Here is an 8,177-nt window from a genome sequence, read left to right on the forward strand (position 1 = left end):
TTTATATCGGTTGCTTACTTTCTTAGGTAAAACATACATCTGGGGCTCTGAACACATTTTACAAGTTTGGCTATTGGTGTTACACAACGTATCTTCTCCTGTAAAGAGTAGTTTCTCCAAAAGGACATAAACTATCATCCAGACAATTTCTTGAAGATTATTAATAGAGAAAGATGTAGGAGACAAGTCAGTGTCTTCTAATCAATAGAAGACCTTAGAAAACAGTATCTGAGACACCAACGATTTGATAGCTTGGAGTCTTTCTCTCCCCTGCAGGGAGAAATTCTTTGAGATACACAGAGAGTATACACACGAATGGGTGGTTAAACCAAGAAGGACTAGACCAACCATTACTTTTTACCTACACACTATCTAATGCCAGCTGAACGTTACCAATGGCAACAACGATATCCAAGATGACTTTGATGTCACTGACCTTTTCCCAGTGCCCTTCTGGTGATGATGAGCATCTAGTCCCCATCATGAGGCCACTGGTGAGCACATTTTGATTGTTACTCAATTCTGTTTGTCATATTAGTTAACTGAAAGTCCTTCGAGAGCAGAGACAGCATTTCCAGCACTTCTTGGGAACACTGTAGGATGGGCCCAATAAATGCTTATTAATAAGGGACTGAAATGAAAGGTATGGTTTGGTTTGGTTTTTCACAAACTCGAATGGCCAGTTAGCATCACTTCTTACAACAAATATCTATTAAAAATCCACCCTGGGTTAAACACAAGGATGTAGAGGTAAATGAGACACTCCTTGGGGGCAGGCAGGATGGGAAGCAGCTATGAAGGAATTGCTACCAGAAGGTCAGGCAAGGAGTCAGGAGGATGGCTGGACCCCTCTCTCTGGAGGGAGAACATGGCCAAATTCACCACAGGGTTCCTGGGCTGAGGGGGGCTTATCCTCCTCCCAGAGAAGCCCCCGCTACAGACAGTATTAACAGAGGCTGAGGTTGGCAGCTGGCGCCAGCGGACAGAGCCATGTGCTGTCAGCAGCCCCAGAGCCAAGAAGAGCAAGAGAACTCTGACTGTCAGGCTGGGCCCTGGGCAGCCAGTATCATTAACACCGCCCCCAGGGCCCTGCTGCACCACTGCCCCTACCACGCTCACCAAACACTCTGCTAGGGGGTGAGACTGGCCAACGAGGGGGCAGGGACAAAACCTAAAGATGGGACACCTTTGAAGGGTCAACCATAGAGTGACCCAGCACAGTCCAGATTCACTAGATGTTAACCTACACGCTTAGGGGGAGAAACAATCTTCCCCCAACAACGAACCTTCCATCACCAACTGACATCACTGCCACAGACAATAGAGGTCATTATGGGGGTAACTGAAGGATTTCTTTCCTAAGGGAGTTTTCATTAGAGCACCAGGTTGCTGGGGAAACAAGTGTATCCCTTAAGTATCCTGACACAGGTGAGTCTTGAAATGTCCTGAGATGAGGCTTTGTGCTCCCCTAGACTGTGCACCTGCTGGGCTCAGTATCTTATGTGTAAAATGAAGGATTGAACTGGGTGATCTCTGAGGTCTCACATTTAATCTATTAGCTTCTCTGCCTGAACAAATCATTTCCCCAAACCCTCTATCAGCAAAGCCCAACACTGGCTTTTCATTCAACCACTATTTGTCTTCATCACGAAAGGCCTTTCTCAAAGACAAAGAAAACTTCTAGGAAAGAAAAAGGAAGGAAAAAGGGAAAAAGACGCAATAATCTCACCCAGATATTTATCCATCACGGTGCTTTATGTAGAGAGTGATTTTCCTGTTATATTTAGATTACAATCAAACTGTAAAAGAACTCTTATCTCCCTGTGCCTGCTTTTTACTTTAAACTTGAGACCTTTGTCCCCCTACATTAGAGAAGCTGTAAATACTACAAGAGAATGTTTACATTTTGAAAATCCATTTTCCTTGATCATTTGTAGAAGGAAGAAAAAATCTTTGTACTAACACACCAATTCATCTTGACTTTGTAAAAACTGTTTCCCACAGAAATTACATTCTGTACAAAGTCACCTGAAGGCCGCCGTCCATACAGCGACCTTTCATTTCCCCCAGCTTTTGTCACAGTTTTGCTATGTCTCTCTCTCGATCTTTCCTTCTCTTGTCCTTGATAAGTTCCTGAGAGCTGAAAGCACTCTCCAAGTTGAGAAGAAGAAAGACAGAACCTGACCTTGTAAACCTGGGATAGACCTTGGAACGGATGCCAGGCTTGGGTTTGTTGTGTTCTAAATCTGCAATTAGTCGCGTGGGATTTATTTCTAGCCTTTGAGAAAAATGGGTTGGGTAGTCCCTTGTAGGAATTGGAAAAATCTCAATCTAGTTATCAAGAAACCCAATAGCAGCCCTCACCCGGTCACCAGGAGAGCAAACACCTTGCCAGAGGAGAATTGGGTGGCTATGAGAAGGTGAAGTGGAAGACATGCAGAGGAAATCCAAGGGAGGTGTCTGGCTAGAGCATTCCGGTGAATTTTGGCTGCCATGGGGATAGACTCCACCTGGACACTTGCTCAAAGTGGGAAAACCCCAGCCGTTTAGATCAGAACTCTGTGGATATGTGTTCACACGGAGCAACCGCCGGGCAGGAAACAGCCACGTGCAAATCACAAGGAGCGCGGGGAGCCGGGGGAAGCAGGATGGCAGCGCAGTCACTGTAGCTCACTTGCCAAACTATTCAGGCCCTGGCTGCTAAAGAAGCAATTCTGGAGAAGGCATTTTTTTAACCCTTAATAAAATCAGTTGGTAGAGCTCAGGGGTCACTATGTGTCAGAGCCTAACTGGAGGCTTCCCTTCATTCTGAAGTCACTTCCCAACCTTCCATAGATCTCATGACTCCCAGAGCCTTGATAGGTCCAAATAGATATATTTTTATCCAGAAGAAAATCCATGCCCAGTTCACATTATGGAGAATATTGTTTACAAGACCCATAATTCGGTCAACCACATTATTACTGCACGTGACCCTATGAAAAGCCCTGCTTGCTGAGTGGAGGGCAGAGGAGAGAGAGGAAAGAGCAAGATTCAGCCACTGTCCTCAGGAGGATAAAACAAAAATAAGTGTAATCTAGAACGAGACCACAGATAAATGAACCTGGCACATATTTGGTGCTTAATATTTACAGAATGAATAGTGCTTAAATGGTAAGAAAGTAACTATTTCAGAAGCATAGAAGGGAAGGAGATTATTTCTGGCTGGGGACATCCAGGGTCTGACATTTGGTCAGATTTTCTCAGTAATAGCTTGGAATCCATTCCAGGTCAGGGAAGAATGTGAGGAAAGAGGAGGCGCTGAGGAACATGCATGGTGGTAGCAGAGTGGCTAGACGTCTGCTGAGATGGAATATTTAGAAATGAGCAGTGGAAATTGGTTAAGAGTATGACAGGCAGCTCTGAGTTTCAAAAAGGAAGCTTCTTACTGAAACATGCTAATTATAAAATAAAATTTAGAGCTATAGCTAGTATTAATTTTTTTAAAAATGAACAAAACACATAAAACATGGAAGACCAGAAGGACTCACTTTTAACCAATTCAGTGTCTGGTCAGGGATAGGGAAGGTATAGGGTGAGCCTGGGAAAGCTTCAGAAGCAAGAATAAATTCAAGAGTCAGGGTCAAGTCAATGGTACATAAAAATCACCATAAGGAATTACTCCACATTCATACAACTAAGCATCAAGCATCAAAGATCACGGTGGGCTAAAGTATACTAAGCCAATGAAAACCAGCACGTCCATAATGATACATAAATGAGAGAAGGTCAGAAAATTTCAAGTGCACCATTTCAGGTGGCTAAATTCGTTAAAGTCATGTAAAGAATATAATCAAACACTTCTGCCTTTCCCATTAGATTTCAAGTTTATCAAAGAGCATGAAGGAAACTAATAAATATAGAAGGAATGATGGCCATGGAAAAACACTGATTCAAATGAAGATTTTCAATTGTAAAAATCACTAGGTGACTTTTGACAAGGAACTGTATATTCATAGAACACCAAACTAAGACCACAGAGATCCCTTTCTGAACAAAATATCTGCATTAGTTATTTCTCCATCATTCCTTATCCCTTTACTTACTTTTCTTCATAGCACATATCATCATCTGTGATATATTTTCTAATAATGTATTTACCTGTTTCATATATATCTCTCTGTATTGGTCTTTCTCACCAATGTACTAATAGGCTAGCACATCTATCTCAGTGTAGTCACTGATTAAATACTGAGTATATAAATGAAAAGAAAAGGGAAGCTTCAGATGCCAAGGCAATTGGGACTTGGGGGGACTTCTTTTTTTAGGATAAAGTCCATGAAGTTCATCAGTTGATTAATCTATTTGCAAGACAGTGTTCAGTTCACCGCTTTAGTATCTTCATACTTGGCCAGAACCCTTCCAAGTGCATTCTAAGACCCTCAGAACAATCCTATAATTAATGTTTGTGCTCAACTAGACTTCCTGCAGTCAGTATGGCCCATGCCATGAAGGGTGAATTATTAGGACAAGAGAAAAGGGTGCAGCCTCTTGGCTCAGTGTGAATGAGGAAAGGAATCTAACTCTCTTGACAACCCACCATAATCCAAAAGCAGCTGAGGTTCCCAATGCATTCGGTCTAATTAATGGTTATTAAAAACCCACAACATTCTGGGCATTCTGATCTATGCTACCAATGGTAGTCCAGAAGCTGACAGTCTGGTAGGAGACATCCATCCCAAATAACCATAATGAGCTATTGTAGGAAGAGTGGTTCAAACAGAACATCACCCAGGATCACAGGATTTCACAGGAAACACACAGGAGACACACCCCAGCCAAGCCAGGGAGACTAAAGAATCAGACAGATGGGTGGGGGTGAGGGTTTCCTCATTAAGAACTAAAGCATATGAAATCTGATAGAAGACAGAGGAGATGACCAATTACAGGAACCGGAAAGAGTTCTGTTCAATTCAACAGAACTTAGGATTCCAAGGATGAGCTTATATTTTTTTAACGAGATTGGAGAGAGCAGCAGAGTGGAGTCTAAACTTGATCTGGGGCAGTGGGACGCCAGCAGAGGTTTCTAAGTAGGGAAATGATGTGATCAAGTTTGTATTTGGAAAGATAACTGTGGTTTGGAGGGTGGATGGGGACTGGAGGAGGGAGAGCGGCCAGCTGGGGAAGAGCACGAGGCCCAGAGTCCTTCCTCTGACCCACAGGGATGGTGGGGGCACTTACAGGCACTGGGTTCAGCAGGGATGGAGGGTGAATAAGACCCATGGGAGCAAATATTTTTAAAATATTAAACAAATGATTACGCAAGTAATGAACTACAATTACGTTAAATGCTAAGAGGGAGAGGTACGGTGTGCGGAGAAAAACGTGTCACCAGGAGGACCCAGCTTGGTGGGCAGTATCAGCAAAGGCTTCCTGAGGAAGTGATCTTTAAACTAAGACTGAGAGTTGGTTTGGGGCAAAATGAGGCCTGAAAGGTAGTCAAGAACCTGGTGGCAGGACCTGGTGGCCATGCTGAGTGAAGACTGGGGTCTGTATCTTAAGAGAAAAGGTAGGTTTGAAGGAGGAGAGAGAGACCCGGTCAGAGCTGGAGGTGATTCTGTCTGCGGATTTTGGAGAAATTAAGGAAACTGAAGTAGGGCAGGGTCTCAGACAGACACTGAGAAACAACCACATGGAAGGGACCCTAGGGGAAGAGGAGCCCGTGAAGAAGATGGTGAGGCAGCAGTTCGAGAGGCAGGAAGGAAACCTGGCGAGAGGGAGACCGGACGCTAAGGGAAGAAAGTTACTGTGGAGTCAGGTTAAGACAGGGACAGAAACTCTTCTGCTTGGATTTTGCCCCAAGCAGGTCTTAGGTGACCTTGGCCAGAGCAGTTCCAACTGAGCGGTGGGTCCAAACCACATTCCAGCCGTTTGAGGTGTAAATGGAAGCAAGGAAGCTGAGACTTGAGTGTAAACAACTCTTGCCCCTAAGCAGAGCAATTAGAGGGAGGAGGAAGATAGCTCCAGGGCAACTTGAGAAGGTCGAAGGGGATGATGCCTGTGAAAGGGCCCAGGGAGCTCTGCTGCTGTTACAAACTAGCTCATCGTCATCAGAGCATGAAGTGGTGTCCGAATCCACATCACCAGTCGCTATCCTCCTCCGTGCCAAGTGGCGCCGGGCACAGCAGGCAGGCTGGCGCCTTTGTTTTGTACTCCTGTGAGGTAGGGGCTGTTGTCCCGCTTTACAGATGACCACACTGAGGCTCAGAGAGGCACTTGCCCTCCTGCTATCAACTTAGAGACAGGATTCAATGCGGTCAGTTGGCCTACGAGGTCAGCGCCTTTCCATTATACTGCACTGTCTCTTTGTGTCATGGAAGCCTCTTCAGACAGATGTCCCGAAATCCCCCATGTGACTGTAGCTACAGTAACTGGCTCAGTTCATTCACTGTCTACCCCCTAAGGTTAGTGAGGGCAGGCTGTGGAGTGGTAACAGGCATGAAGTCTGGAATATAGCCAGACCTGCTTTTATCACTTACTATCTAGGAGCTTTAATTTTCATGTCACAGGAAAAGAGAGAGAGGATTTTTTTTTTTTAATTCTACAGGCTTCACGGAGAGAAGTTAATCACCGGCTGAGATGGGGCCTGTGTGTAAAGCGCTTTGCCCCATCTGACACGGTAAGCGCTCGTAAATGGTGCCGACTGGTATTTCTAGGATTCCTCCCCCAGCGCACACCTGCACGTGAACCCAACCCCGGACTTTCTCTCCAACAGCACGACTGCCAAGATCAAAGGTGCTGCTGTGGAGCCCTCCACATCACAAACCTGAGCCGTGGAGCCTCGGACCCACACCGGCCATCTCAAGGTCATTTCAGGGAAGTCCCCTGACCATAAGGGTCCCCTCTGCCATCACCTTGCCCACTGGTGGACTGTGACTTTGCTTCTTGGAAAACCTTCCCCATCTTTCCGAATCCCCTGTTTAAATGCAATGCAGGCAGGATAGTGACCTCTATCAGACAAAACAGAGGGAAGGCAGAGAAAATTAATGACATCAGTACAAACAACATTAGGTCTTTAAGGTCATGTATTCCAACCCTACACTGCCCCTACTGGGCCAGGGTCATTCCGCACTCAAGCCACTCCATGAAATGCCATGTAGAAATGGCAATTCCCCTCACTCTTCCGTATCCCATTCCCAGGAATGAACATACTCTTCCATTTGATGTGTGCCCTTCCAGACCTCTTCCCACAGACACAAAAAATCACATGCAGATATTTGGGGCTGATCCTGATCAAATTTTTCTCCAACTCACTTTCTCATCTAATACCGTGGACATCCTGCCAAGTCAGAAATACAAACCTACACTCTTCTTATAAATAATGTGGTATAAATTTCCTTGGATCTTTTGACCATCAGCTCCAATACACTGTTCTTGAGAGCTGCACTCCAGAGAGATCCTAGAAGTAGAATTCTTAGGCCAAATTCATTTTTAAAAGCTGTTACTTAATGTAAGAATGCCCCCAGAAAATACTTTCCTTTCCTTTTCAGGCGGAACATGAGGACTCCGGACCAGCACCCTCTCCAAGATACTGAGCATATAGTCTTTTCAGGAAAACAATGGAGCCAACCAAAAATAGTTACACGTTTTCAAGAATGCTCTGTTTAAGAAAGTATAGATCATACATATTGGGAAGATTTCTACTTAAAATGACTGCGCACACAACTACTGAGCACCTGTATTTTGCCACCTCTGTAGGATACTGGGACAGAAAGACAAATAAGACACCATGGTTGTCCCCATTTATTCAGACTGGAAGAAAAGGGAGGTCTAGTCTCAGCAGAATAGTCAATGTGGGTCTGCAGGATTGTACAAGACAGCCACAGACGTGGATCAGAAATAACTTGGAGAAATTCAATGTGCAAGCAGCACGGGACAAGAAAAGAAAGAGGGAGGGGGGTGCCAGAACCTTAAGGGCTCTGAATGCCATCAGAGGGCTTTTCTCAAAAACTGTAGGTAACTATCAACACATTTTAAACTGGAGAGTGACATGCAGCTTTTCAATTTAGGAAACTCACTCTGGCTATGGGGTACAGCCTGGATGAAGGGAGGCCAGAATGGAGATGAGGAAGTAGGCTGAGAGGTCCCAGAGCTCTGCACATAGGGATTCAGTGAGGGACTCTCCAGCCACACTGGAG

The 8,177-nt window shown here is 44.9% G+C and overlaps 1 long non-coding RNA gene across 1 annotated transcript; it reads left to right on the forward strand.

Annotated features, from left to right (window-relative positions):
- Window positions 1-1,353: 1,353 nt before the first annotated feature.
- LOC140688946 (uncharacterized) lies at window positions 1,354-7,704 on the forward strand. Its single transcript, XR_012063768.1, has 4 exons — window positions 1,354-1,428; window positions 6,587-6,658; window positions 6,755-6,845; window positions 7,530-7,704. It is a non-coding gene; the product is annotated as an uncharacterized lncRNA (long non-coding RNA).
- The last annotated feature ends 473 nt before the right edge of the window (window positions 7,705-8,177 follow it).

The sequence above is a fragment of the Vicugna pacos genome, chromosome 24 (genome assembly GCF_048564905.1).
Source record: "Vicugna pacos chromosome 24, VicPac4, whole genome shotgun sequence".
NCBI lineage: Eukaryota > Metazoa > Chordata > Mammalia > Artiodactyla > Camelidae > Vicugna > Vicugna pacos.